At 41.5% G+C, this 15055-nt stretch overlaps 1 protein-coding gene across 1 annotated transcript in view; it reads left to right on the top strand.

Moving 5' to 3' along the window:
• Positions 1 to 15055, top strand: part of pde4d (phosphodiesterase 4D, cAMP-specific) — a 270138-nt gene that overhangs the window by 140617 nt on the left and 114466 nt on the right. The gene's annotated exons all lie outside the window — the stretch shown is intronic.

The raw sequence follows: 15055 nt of genomic DNA, 5'->3' as shown, positions 1-15055 counted from the left end.
AGTTTCAATACTTGGTTGCAAATCCTTTGTAGGCAATGGCTGCCTGAAGTCTGGGACCCATAGACATCACCAGATGCTGGGTTTCTTCCCTGGTGATGCTCTGCCAGGCCTGCACTGCAGCTGTCTTTAGTTCCTGCTTGTTCTTGAGGTGTTTTGCCTTCAGTTTTGCCTTAGAAATCAAAACAAACCAATCAGAGAGATGGCAAAAACATTAGGTGTGGCCAAATCTACTATTTGGTACATTCGTCAAAAGAATGAATGCACTGGTAAGCTCAGGAACATCAAAAGGCCCGGAAGAGCACGGACAACAACTGTGGTGGATGACAGAATAATTATTTCCCTGGTGAAGATAAACCCCTGCACAACAGTTGGCCACATCAAGAACACCCTCCAGGAGGTAGGCGTATCTGTGTCAAAGTCAACAATCAAGAGGAGAGTTCACCAGAGTAAATACAGAGGGTTTACCACAAGATGTAAACAGGAAACAGGAAGACCAGATTAGAGTTTGCCAAAAAACATCTAAAGAACCTGTACAGCTCTGGAACAACATCCTATGGACAGATGAGACAAAGATCAACTTGTACCAGAATGATGGGAAGAGAAGAGTATGGAGAAGAGAAGGAACTGCTCATGATACAAAGCATACCACCTCATCTGTGAAACATGTTATGGCATGGGCATGTATGGCTGCCAAGGGAACTGGTATTTATTGATGATGTGACTGCTAGCAAAAGCAGCAGGATGAATTCTGAAGTGTTTAGGGCTGTGTTATCTGCTCAGATTCAGCCAAATGCTTCAAAACTCATTTGACGGCGCTTCACAGTGCAGATGGACAATGACCCGAAGCATACTGCGAAAGCAACCCAAGACTTTTTTAAGGTGAAGAAGTGGAATGTTCTGCAATGGCCAAGTCAATCACCTGACCTGAATCCAACTGAGCATGTATTTCACTTGCTGAAGGCAAAACACCCCAAGAACAAGCAGGAACTAAAGACACTGCAGTGCAGGCCTGGCAGAGCATCACCAGGGAAGAAACCCAGCATCTGGTGATGTCTATGGGTTCCAGACTTCAGGCAGTCATTGACTGCAAAGGATTCGCAACCAAGTATTGAAACTTACAATTTAATTCATGATTATGTTAGTTTGTCCAAATACTTTTGAGCTCCTAAAATTGGGGCGACCACATATAAAATGGGTGTAATTAATACACCGTTCACCCAATGTGGATGAACTACCCTCACATTAAAGATGAAAGTCTACACTTAAAGCACATCTTGATTGTTTCCTTTCAAATGCATTGTGGTGCCGTACAGAGACAAAATTATGACAATTGTGTCACTGTCCAAATATTTATGGACCTAACTCTATGTGTTGTTTGCTGCACCCCTGTGGGTAGATAGTGAAAGGTTTAGATGTAGTTCTTATTTTTGTTATATATTACACAGTTACACTAGATTGAGACACTACAGGTAGCATGCCATTTTAAATCTGTTTGTATTTTGAATCAGAATTAGAATAATACAAATGAATAAATTATATCAATTTGTGTTGAATTAAAACTATAATTCTTTGGAGAACATGTTCCATACATTCTCCATCTTCTGCTCCAGTGCTGTGTTCTCAACTATTATGTTTGACATTCACTTTTCAGTGCAATGCTCCTAAAATACTTGCATGTTGTTCAATGGTTGGCAATTCTTGAACCCTAAACTAATTGTTGTCACTAGTTATTTCCTGAACCTTTGTCACTTGATAGTCTTCAGTTTACTTACTGAAAAAGCAAAGTCATCTTGACATTTAAACCCCCTTTTTTTACCTGTACTGGTATTGCTAAGCTTGTGGTTGCAACTGAAAACTGATGACGTATCGATAGATGTCAGTGCTGTTTCTTACCCATCTTTTTCATTATTACCTGAAGTGGGAATGAGAAACATGTTGACCTCATTCTGTACTGCTTACCACACGTCTCATAAAATGTAAAAAAAAAAACAGCCTGGTCTGGAGAATTACGATCTCTGCTGATGTATTGACAATAACAAAGGTATACTTTTATTATCAAATATTTTTGATTAACATTATATATCTATCTGTCTACACGTAGTGGACATAAAAATGGAAACACCATCAAGGAAGTCAATCAACTCACGCCTGGTTAATGAAGCTGGTTAATGAAAATATTCGATTGGGTTCAGACCTGGTGGCTGAGAAGGCCGTGACATAAGTATAACATCCGTGTCATCAGACCATTGGGTGACCACACGTGCTCTGTGGACGGGGGCTTTGTCATCCTGGAAGACACTCAGATAATCACTCAGTACCATTAAGAAGTGATTCGTATTGCCTTATAGGCGACCGGGCCTGTCCAGATTTATGGTACATGACCCTAAGGATGCTGGGATGTTATTTTCTTATGAACGCATGTGGAAGCCCTTACTTTCAATATACTTGGTGTCCCTCATTTACACAGGTATCCACTACCTGTATCTATCTATTTATCTACCTACTCACTCACTCACTCACTAATTGCATAGTTTTATTTCCACAACACAGCTGTTCTCAAGATCAGAAGTCTAGGAAATGAAAACAACAATTTAAAAAATGATTTCCTATTTCCAGGCATGAAGCTTAACATTGGACTTCTACCAAAAAGATGTCAAGTTATTGCCTCACCATTATTTATTTGTATTAAGCTGCTGAGCTGTGTTTTCAGGTTTTATTTCACATCTGGCTGAAGTAAAGCTAAGGTCTCAGTACCAACAGTCACACGAAGGTTTGTGTATAAAACATTATTGAGAATATACATTGAATATATATATATATATATATATATATATATGTATTATAAAAATTCAAGATTAAAAATTAAATGTAGACTAGTTAAGCTTGTATTTAATAAAATACTAATTAAAATATTGCACTGTAAGATGCATACTCCAAGTGCAATAACATTTTATACTTCGGTCTAGAAATACTTAAATCAATTGTTTTTAAATATTTATGGAAAACTGTTACATTCTAATCCTAGGGTGTAATATTTCATGCAACTACACGAAGACCTGCAGATGTTTTTTCATGTGGATAGTTCTTATTGCGGGAGAACTAAAAAAATAATCTGTCTCACGTTACATAACCAAACAGATGTTTGGTGTGATAACATAAACGGTAGCATTCCTCTTTCAAAACCAGTGAGGAAATAAACTGTCAGAAGACATCAGTCAACTGGCGTATCAAATAAATCTACGCACCGCTTGCTTTGACTCTGAATTGAGGCTGGTCTGCTGTGTATCGCAGGGAACGAACGAACGAGTCAGAGGGTGTTTGTGTTTGTAAGACTGGAAACCTGTGAAGGTGGGACTGTAGGAATTTGTGCTGTAGTGCTGTATGGAAACATTGCCCGATTCAGATCAGAAATCATCATATCTGATTTTGAAATACACATACAGAGGCGGGTAAAAAAACAACAAATATCTAACAACTCTTTCAGAAATGCCTTTGCTTGAAATACAATGACAAATGACAAACTTATTTCAATTTAGAAATTTGCATGCGGTGTATATTTACATTCCTAACCTCTGAAGCTGTTTAAATCACAAAGGGCTTTTCAAGGGATGTAACACTGACAGAGTAAATTACAAGAATAAAAAGCAACATCTTATTCATACTACAGATCCTGATTTATCTGAGTAATAAGCAGACAAATTTCGATTTGTAGGTTGTGAGTTAATAAAATACTGGCAGACATACAATTTAATTTATGTCCGACACACCATGTATTTATTTCTCTATAGATAATAGAGCTTTATTAAATCAAGCACAACCCTTAATTGAGTTCTCGGGAGATCTCTGCAAGAGGCCCAGCACAGTGGCAGTGGGTCAGGATGAAGCGTGGTTACATACAGATTATCTGAGATACAATTAGGGGGTTGTTGTTGAAGAAAACAGCATCAGATAATGTTCCGTGGATCTTTTTGACATTACAAAGAAAGCATATAGATAAGAAAACAGTAAAATGACCCCAATATTGAGTACATTTCTGTAATGGGACAATATTTGTGTGAATTATGTGAAAAGTCCTGTATATCGAGGTGTTTTAGTGAGAAAGGATGGTGCTTGTGCTTTTAAAATTCTGTGAGACAAGTGTTTTACTGTGCAAGGACAAAGAGCACAGATATTATAATAAAACATTGAGGTGCTGCTTGTAATTAATAAAGACACATTCTGGGCAGTTTAGAAAAATTAGACCATTGGGAGAGATCAAAACGCTTACTGGCAAATCTGTTTCATTTTATAGGAGCTTCTTATTCATGTATTCCTGTGAAACTACATCTCTCTCTTTTAAACTCTGTTCCCTGCAACTTCTCCTGCGTGGGAGCAAAGCACCAGTTGTTGCAGCTTGTGTAGCGCAGGGTTTTAATCAGCTCCCAAATCCTGATATTTCTGTAGGGTTTTTGAAAGCTCCTCTTCCTTGAAACGATTGCTGCAGAGTTCCTCCTCCTGAACTCCCAAAGACACACGTGTCATTTTAATAAACGCAATCCACTCTGTCCCCACTTGTCCCTAATGTGCGCTACTAACGCTCACTGAATGATGTGACACCGCGGGCCTTGTTCCAAGCTCAATGATTATGCGGCTTAATAAAAGGTCGAATCTGTGTTTTATCAAATCAGCTGAAGATAAAGAAATCTGAGAAACGGGAGGGCTGTGCGGTAGACCAGATTAAACTGGCTCCTGACTTCACAGTTCAAGTGGACAATCAATCTATTATTCACTGGAATGTCTTCGATGAGACAGTAATGGATGTTTTCTGCTGGTAGAGGTATTACCCATCCCTGCCGCTTTCTTTGCAAAGCATTTCCTGGTCGGTCTTCTGCGTCTCATACAGATCAACAAATGATCCACTGAACAATGGAAGAAATGACGAGTGTTTTTTTTCTCTGTGGCTCTTTTGTGGTTTCCTGGTATCATACACAAATATATATTGTAAGAGGAAGCTATAAACACATTCAAACACACTCATGCCAGAAGGGGAATCTTTCCCCCTTACATTTCTGACTTACTCACCAGCTACACTCCCGGGGGTGTACTTTTTGGTCCTCTGACATCAGCCTGTCAGTCCCCTGACCAGAACCGCACACCTCTCTGTCTGTTTTTAAATTTCGCCTGACTCTGGTTGTGATTAAATTTTCACTGTGTCGTATATTGTTATGCGGTTGTGTACATGGCATTATTATTTTACTGCTATTTTATCAGTTTACTCTTTTGTGAAGGCTTTGTGATATTTATTTATGAAAGGCGCTATATAAAATAAAGATTATTATGACTAATAATAATATTACAACTGCATATGTAACATTTGCAGTCAGAATACCCAGATTTCAGACGCACCTGGCTTGGCCCGTTCCTTACACTGAGCGATGCTTTTTGTCAAACGAGCCACGAGGGAATCCTGGCTCCACACGCTTTAAACCAGAGGTCTCCAAGATTCGCTTTTACTGAGACAACAGGCTTTCGGGACTGTGTATAATATATATTTTTTACCTTGTGAATGAAAAGAAATGATCATTTGTTCAGGGTAATTTTCCCTCTATTTGCCAGTAAATATTCAATTTGTGCTGCAATAATGAGAGAAAAATTATCATTACACCAAGGGAGTTTGTGTTAAATACAGAGGGATTAAAATAATGGAAAACATCCACATTGTATTTGTGTTCAGAATAATTTGTGTGGTGAGTCATATATATATCGGTTCAATTCTAACTTGCCTAAGGTATTTCTGTTTTGTATAAATGAGCATGATTGTCGTATTTAAGCCATGAGTGGGCAGCAGTTTACATCTGAAAATCACCACAAATTTCCACTAGATTTAATTAATTTTGCTTTGTAGATGACAAGGATTGAATGGCAAGCAGATGCTCGTGTATTTGTGTGTTTTCTCCTCTCTGTTTCTATGGTTTCGTAGGACCTGTCCAACTCCAAACTGACTCAAACACACTGGTCTAGAAGTGTGAAGGCCTTTCCCTCTTGGAGCAGAGCCAGAGGCGACTCCTTACATTGGAGTGAAATCGTCAGTCCAGCTACTGCAACTTAAAAAGCAATTTCTCTTTTGGCTGCCACAAAAAGTGTTGGTCCAAATGTGAGCCAGCCAAGCATCCTGGCCAACTCCAAAATATGTGTCTTTCAATGCCGAGTCCAAATTTCCATATTCATTTTACTGACGATATAGCCGTGATGTATCAGAAGATTGGCCTAATCTCATTTTACAGAGATTGAATTTGATGTAGATGTATGGATGTATGGATGGATTCACACATTCAATACTGTACTCCTTGCCTTTATTTATAATGTATTAGATGCTGCTAAACAGCATATTGAACGTCAGTTATTTTCTTAGAACTTCCCCTTGATTAAATATATATAAGCGTAGGAGACCAAACGGCAAAGTAGTCCCTCGCCATCCTCCCCTGGACATTCGCCGGCTCGCTGGGTTTCTCTATCAGATCAAGAGGATCACACAACACATCCTAATCATTTTTATTAGATCGTCTGCTTTGGTTCTGAGATAAATGGCACCTACAGCTTTCCTAGTGGCTTGCTTGACAAAGCTCCTTTTTTTAAACAAAGAGACCGGTGCCTTGTTCTGTCAAAACACCCTTTTAGTCATTATTGTCTGAGTCTTTCAAACCAATCAGGGAGAGGGAAATGCTCCAAAGATAATACTAGATAGATCAGTGTCTGAAACAACTGGAAGGACTTGAAGAAGATAGTTTTTCAATTATGTAACAAGTGAACAAATTAGAAAGTGTTTTGAAAAAAGTGTTCTCCTTTCAAAAATGAGGTGTGAATCTGACCCCCTCAGTACAATACATCCAGGTCTATGTATTTGGTTGTTTTTTAACATTGAAGTATAGTTGATTTTCCTTTAAAACCCAAGTATAAAGCTCTGTCCGCTGTCATGCTGTTAGTCTACATATGAATGAGTTATGATGCAGGACCTGGGGTTGAATTTCGTAACCCATAGGGAACTGGAGAGCTGAGAGTTTGTTGCTCTATAAATCATTTATTTGTTAACACGAGGACGGTTCTTGTCAAACTAATACTCTGAAAGTTTCATGACAAGTCATCACTTTTTTGTGGTCTGCACAATCATTTTCTGTGCACAACCTTCACTCTCAGCTTACTCAGTGTGTAGTGTATTTTCTCTTGAAACCTTAGTGTGGTGTATCCTGCAGTTCTTGCGGACTCTGTCATGTGGCGGCATTACGGAAAATTCCTCTGCCCAGAGGAACCACATAAAATCTACAAATATCTGTGCAGAACGGCTGGAATCTGCATTTCCCTGTGACCCTTGTGCATTTGGGACGTGTGTCTTAAAAAATATCGTCTTGCTACAGCGCCTTCAGACACTGCTGTCTTCACATGCTTGGAGCTGCCCCAGTGTTGCAGCGAGGGGCACTTTTATGATGTACATTGAGAGAGTTATGGCATAAGCCTCCGGTTTCTTAGGCCATCTGCCAAGTCATAGCAAAAATTATCTCTGATACAATTTCAGCTCCACTCACCAGCTGAAACGTAACTTGAGCTACGTGGCTCAACGGGAAAGATGTTTTTTTCATGAATGCGTACTGCAGTGGACCACACCGGTATAATGTCAACACTGAAGGTTGCTCTGTGACCTTTGGTAGCCCGTCCTCTTGTTCTTGTGTTTTTAATTCAGCTGTGGCAGTTGGTTATCTCCACTGGGTCAGAGAAGGTCCTCACAAATCCTCAAACTCCTGTGCTCTTTGTGCGTTCAGTAGTAGGGGTTGATTTATGTCTACAATGGACATACCAAAAAGACAGATATAGCATCAGCCATAGACATTATCTATTAGTTGATATATATTGTCGAAATATATGATACTGCTGCAGCAAAAGGAAAAAGCATTACATGTGTATAGAATTACAAACTGCAAAATATCTTCCTCCTAAAATGGGATGAATGCAGTTTCATAATTCAGGGGCATTTAAAATAAAATACAATTAAATAAATTGGTCAGCAACATGTCAGAAGGACAGGAAAGCCTCAGAATTAACATCAGAAAAGAATAATAACACTCCCCTGGACTGATCTGTCTTGGGAAGTGTAGAACAGAGAGCGTGGTTAGTAGAGACACAGGGCTGCACTGATTTTGGGTGTGATTTGATACCTGGTATCGCAATGAAGTCGTACGCTCGCCACCAAACTGTATGTTGTCAATTACATTTCACTTTGGTGACTTCGCCAGGGATCAAGATGAACGTGTTTCATTTTTGTTGTTTTTTCTTTCGACTATTAGCACCAGAATCTGCACGGTTCGAAAGCCTCCTCGCTCACGACAGATGGTTGATTCCTCTGCCCCTCAGTACTTTACAATCGGTGTGTTAGACCCCCCCCATCTGTTCTGGCTACAAAGTAATATAATGATTCAGTGATGATGACTAATATACCCATGAACATTTGCAGCCAGCATTTGCCCGAATGGTGTGGTTTTTCATGTTGCTGTGAGACGGCATCGATCTGGATGTGGGAGCGCTTCGACTGTGGTGAGGAACTGAGGAGCACGTGATCAGTCTCTGGGGATGGGCGCCGTATCATCGTTCAGACCAATTCCAACGACAGTAAGAATGTTTCCCCCCCCCCCCCCTTTTTTCTGGTTTTGTGAATAAAGTCTCCACTGAGGTGGACTCGGGGGAATGGGAGTGATGCGGGGTCCCTGCCACCCCAGGCGAGCATCTGTTCCTTGTGCCCAGGGCCACCGCGCAAAGTACATCACAAAGATTGACAAGTATGACCCGTTTATTGGTGATGGTTTTGATGTGCTTTAAACTGCTTCGGGAAGAAAGGTATAGTGCGAGTTCTCTGACACTGAACTTGCTTTATTCCAGTCAGAATAGTGAGTGAAAACACACACAACCCACAGAGTTGATCCAGTGCCTGTTGTATTTGATAACGGGTCCAACAACTGTGTGTTTTACTCAGAATTGGTCTGGTTTGGCTCTGCATGTTTTGAGTGGTACTGTGCAGCATTGAGTGCTTGATACACTTGTGTGTGTGCGTGTGTGTGTGGAAGGGGGGGAGGAGGGGGTTCTGTGCCATTGCTGCTGACACGGCTACAAAAAGCAGCAATAAACCAAACTCAGCCTGGGCCTGGGCGTGTCGGAGCATAAATCTTACGTTTTTGGCCTCTGGCCTGACAGCACAATCGATGCCCTGTGGTTTGTGCCTCAGTGGCTTCCTTCTTTAATTATAAACTTTTCGGCCTTAACCATAACAATTTTGCAAGAAGTGAAAGTGATGGAGTGTATAGAGAGGGGCGGCTTGAGATTTTCTGTCCCTTTTCCATCAAGGTCCTCTCTGGTTTGAGATGGTTGGGCTAGAGCCTAGAACCTTCTAGAACACAGTACAGAGAACAGAAATGGTACATAACTTCAGTTTATAGTTGTTATGCTTAAAATTCAAGGGTAGGGCAGAGCAAACAGCAGAATAATCAGTATTTAACACAAATTAATGCCTGGTAAAATATTACTGAGCACAGTAAGTGATTTAATTTAGTTTCAAAGCTATTCACAACATTTATATTCAAGAAAATGGCGTTTCTAGTGTGAAAGAATGAAGGCAAAGAACTAGGAAAGTAAAACGATACATTATATTTTGTGTTGGAGTTGTGAAGGGCTGCTGTACAGACTTGTATTTCCCCAGTGGGGGGGGGGATAGGAAGAGAAAATCTTAAATAAAAATGCAACATGTGATCGTGTAGATTTGGACTCTCTTGCTCAGAGATGATACAGGCAGTTATAAATATAGAAATTTACTGGATACAGTCGTTATCAAAACTAATAGCACAGTAGTAACAACTATTGTATGATTGACTCTCAGATGAAGAACATGTGGCCACTCGTGTATGGAGTCTCGTATGGAGGTGAGAACTGTACAGATGAGTCACGTAGTGTGTTTATTACATTTTGTCAGTTAACATACCTTATGTGCATCATAATATCAGTTTTAAACCCTGAGATGTCACAGTTCCCATCAGGTCTTTGACAAATGTTTTTAAAATAAGTCCAGGTGTTTCATTTGGCATTATTTAGTCCTTGATGTAAACCGTAGCTGTACAATGTTGCAAAAGAGAGAATTTGCATCAACTTGTTTGTGTTTTGGTCTCTGGATGTATTGATCATGTTGAAATAGAGATAACTTTGCCACAAGAGGGGGATGTTTAATGTGTTTTAGGTGGGAATTTGACCAGAGTTTGACTAAGGGTTAATTGTGCACATTTCTACAACTATGATCATGTTTACAAAGATAAGCCGAATTAAAGAGTGTTGAATATAAGTGAGTATATTTTTGACCTCCATCTAAGCATTGTCAGATACTTCTTAGAAGGTTTGTAGAGAGTTTGCACTGGTATTTTACTGAAGTACTTTCTAAATCTATCGACACCTAGAGTTTGCACAGCAGTGATTCAAACTTCAGGGGGCATTCCCAGGAAGTCTGAACGTGGCCTGGAATGATAATAACGAAACCAAGTCCCTGTCCTATAACGTCATCAGGAAATAGACAAAAACACATTTCACCACTTCTTTCATGCCATTCCAACCCTACATTTGTGGAAATGGAGGCTTCAAGACCAACAGTATATTACTTATTTAGATCTACTATTTATGTTTTCAACTTACTAATATGGGGAAAAATTGTCATCTCATGTGTAACCTTTGTGTTTTGTTCTTGTTGATACCCTTGTACAAAGTCTCAGTGTGCACTACATCAATGTTTTAATGTATTATATTGTATATTCAGAGGATTATACTCTGTATGTTGTATCATCTTTTTTTGCCAAACTAATCTAATGATATAAATGGAAGCCTTTTTGCTATTGGTCTCTGCCCCACCCCCTTCTCTCTCTCTCTCGCTCTCTGTTTTATTTTTTATAACACAGCTCCCTGGAAAGTTTATCCTTGGCTTGAAGCCACTGTGTAGGTTAGCGTTAGTCACAATATATCTTCATCGAGCTAAATGGATGTGACACGCAAGCAGCAGAAACAAGTGTTATTTAATTATAGATGTTTGAAAGGATGATATTCCTGAAATATTACTTGCATGTGGATACTGATTTATTAAAGAACGAAAACACATCCCCAAGCTAATGCAGTGAGGTTGTAAAGACAGATCCGGATATTGTAGGAGTGTGCCTTGAAGCCGAGAGATAACGGTCACCTTCACAGCGGACAAGACCTGTCATGGGATTCTGCTCCAGGTTGGGTTAAGCGCAGCTGTGGATACCGTATTTCAAACAAAATATCCATTCCCCCCATCATTCCCAATACTCAAATCATGGACAAATAATCAACATTTGTCTTCTAGAAGCTTTTTAAAGAGTCACAAAGAGACCTGTTTGTCAAGAGGTAGATTATGAGGAAACATTTTAGTTAACAATCTATTAATCCTTTCCAAAAATACTTTAACCCTTTAGGGAGCATTAAAGCCATTGCTGCTCCAGTCACTCTATCAGCTATTCTGTCTCCATGTTCTCTGCACGTGTTCAATGTCAAATTAAGGATATCCTCAGGCAGCACTTTCCCTTGTCAGGTTTCATCCCTGCAGCAGTCAAGTATGAGGTGACCCTCTGCCCGGGTCACTGGAGTTCACACAAGTGTGCGACCTGGTTTCACTCACTATCAAACTCCCAGCTGCCCTCAAACTCTACCGCTCTCTACTGTCCACATTCTCATCCTCTCTCACCTCAGCCAAGAAGTCTTACTTCCAATCTCTCTTCGAATCCACTGTCAACAACCCCCACAAACTCTTCTCCACCTTCTCCTCCCTCCTTGCCCCCCCTCCCCCTCCTCCTCCCCCATCTCTCACTGCTGATGATTTCACCTTCTTCTTCTCCCCCAAGATTGCAGACATCCGCAGGCTCTTCAGTACTCCACCCTCATCTCCCTTCACACTGAAACCTCCCACCGATCAAGCTTCCTTTTCTTCATTCTCACCCCTCTCAGATGCTGAAGTTTCTGCTCTCCTCCTACGTCACAAACCCACAACGTGTGACCTGGACCCTCTCCCTTCTCGTCTCTTCCAAGCAACCGCTCCTGATCTTCTCCCCTTCATCTCCTCCCTCCTCAACTCCTCACTCCTCACTCCTCTCTGGCTGTTTCCCCTCTGCATTTAAACAAGCTGCTGTCATCCCACTGCTCAAGAAACCAACCCTTGATGCCACCTCTCTTCAGAACTACCGCCCTGTCTCCCTACTCCTCTTCCTCTCCAAGATTCTCGAGCGGGCGGTCTGTCAGCTCTCGGACTTTCTGTCGCAACACTCACTCCTTGATCCTCTGCAATCTGGCTTCTGCACAGCTCACTCCACTGAGACGGCTCTCCTGGCTGTCACTGACTCCCTCAGCTGTGCTTGGGCGGCCTCCCTCTCCTCACTCCTCATCCTCCTTGAACTCTCCGCAGCATTTGACACCGTTGATCACTCCATCCTCATCTCCTGCCTCGCTGACCTTGGGATCTCTGGGACTGCTCTCACCTGGTTCTCCTCCTACCTCAGTGACCGGTCCTACCAAGTGACATGGCGAGGCTCCTCATCCACCACCCAACCTCTCCTCACAGGCGTTCCCCAAGGCTCTGTCCTGGGCCCGCTCCTGTTCTCTCTCTACACTCGCTCCCTCATCGCTTCCCATGGTTTCTCCTACCACTTCTACGATGATGATGCCCAGATCTTCCTGTCTTTTCCCTCTTCTGACCCTCTCATCCCATCTCGCATCTCTTCCTGCTTGTCTGCTATTTCCGCCAGGATGCACTCGCACCACCTCAAGCTCAACCTCTCCAAATCGGATCTCCTCTTTTTCCCCTACTCTTCCTCACCTTCTGCTGACCTCCCCATCTCGATCCCCTTGGAATCCACCACACTCTCTCCTTCTTCTTCGGCAAAAAATCTAGGAGTCACCCTCGATCCTGCGCTCTCCTACACTTAGCACATCACCACGCTGACGCACACCTGAAGATTCTTCCTGAGCAACATACGCCGGATCCGTCCCTTCCTCACCGACTACTCAACTCAGCTACTCATCCAGTCACTGGTCCTCTCCCGCCTGGACTACTTCAACTCCCTCCTGGCCGGCCTGCCTGCATCTACTACCCGCCCACTCCAGCTCATCCAGAACTCTGCGGCTCGTCTGGTATTCTCTCTGCCACGATTCGCACACGCTACTCCACTGCTCCGCTCCCTCCACTGTCTCCTGATACCGGCACGTATTCAGTTCAAGACTTTGACCCTCACCTACTGCTGTCTCGACCACACTGCACCAAGCTACCTTCAGTCACTTGTCTCTCCATACATCCCCTCCAGACCACTGTGCTCCTCCAGTGCCAGAAGGCTAACTCTGCCTCCTCTCCACTCTCCTTCCTCCAAAGCCGCTCCTTTTCATCCCTGAACCCTAAGTGGTGGAACGACCTGCCCACCGAAGTCAAAACAGCAGAGTCCTTGACCTCATTCCGGCGCTTACTCAAGACGCATCTCTTCCGACAGTACTTGTAATATTAGTCCTCTATCCCTGCTAGATAGCACTTCACAGTTTTTATTATGCTTCTTGCGTTCTTGATTGTTTCCCTCCTTGCTCCCTTTCCCGTAGCCTTGTCTGTGACCCTACATCTTGACAGCACTTAGCTTTCAACGTCCAGGATGTAGGACCTCACTTACTGTACTTGTGTAAATTGTAAACTGGAATTTGTAAAATGTATTATTCTGAATTGCTGTTTTAGCTAAATTGAATTTGTAATGATTGATGCCTTGTACTTCTCTGTATTTTTGCTCTTATGTTGTAAGTCGCCCTGGATAAGGGCGTCTGCCAAGAAATTAAAATAATAATAATAATAATAATAATAATAATAATAATAATATCTGTCAAGTATCCATAACCTCCCTTGATACCGCTCCCAGTCAGCCACCCCGGTGTCTGGTTTCGTCGAAAGGTACCATTTTTGACAGCGCTCTCAAGATTATGTTGTTCAGAAGCATGCCCTGGTCAACACAGTCAGGTGAAGAAGAGGTCTATGAAATGAAGTTGGCCAAGGGTTCGATGAGATCAGATCACATTCAGTGAGATGTAGTTGTCTTCAGAGCTAGTACATGTTACTATCATGTCTTCTGAAGGATTATGATCAGGACGTGAGCATTTATATTACATCCTCTAACCACAGATGGTGTGCTGTGGTCTCACCTCCGATAGACCGATTTGTTGACAGAGCTCGATTTTCATGGTTGGTTCATTTTAAAATGGTGAGGCTATCAATACCAGTAGGTTATTTTCCTGTTAAATAACAATGGGATTACCTTTGTTTACCATAGCCTGTCACAATCGTGTTTTTTAGTCTAGCAACATATCATCTGTGAATCTGAAAAGCTGGGGCCTAAAATCCAGCTTCAGGCGGCAAAAGACCCGCATGTCATTCGGGATTGCTTTCTCTTAAATGCCAGTGCATCTTTAGATTATTTTTACTGCTGTAGAGAGAGGAGTCCTTCTCTGTTATTGTAAACCTTATTTGAATAAATGACTCTGACCATCTGCGTAAAAATTATAATCCCATTTTCCATGTTGTTAAAGTACATGCTTTTTTCTCTCTCTCTGTGATGAAATCTCGGGAGCTCCCAAGGCTAGACATGATTATTACTTCCACTTGAAGAGATTTCATTCAAGAGATGGCATTTCTCTCTTATCTCCCGTTTCAGATCCACAGATTCCCGCGGTAATTGCACCCTTTCCACAGTGATGTATGTAGGTGTTTATGAAGTGGAATTGAGCCAGCATGATCACACCAGCTCATAATTAAGGCAGGAAACGTGTAACAGATTGTATTTACACTTGTTTCTACGTGTGATTATATTTGTTGTGCTTTGTTTGTTGTTTCTAAAAGGCTACTACTACTACAAATAATACTAATAATAATAGCCTCTCAGTAGTTTGTATACAGGTTCCTTACGGGATTTGAATTGTGCTGCACGATCATGGCTATAGTATAATTTAAACGCCTAATTTA

The sequence above is a fragment of the Amia ocellicauda genome, chromosome 8, assembly GCF_036373705.1.
Source record: "Amia ocellicauda isolate fAmiCal2 chromosome 8, fAmiCal2.hap1, whole genome shotgun sequence".
NCBI lineage: Eukaryota > Metazoa > Chordata > Actinopteri > Amiiformes > Amiidae > Amia > Amia ocellicauda.
Note: the sequence above shows the minus strand (reverse complement) of the source record. Positions and strands in the feature narration are given on the sequence as shown.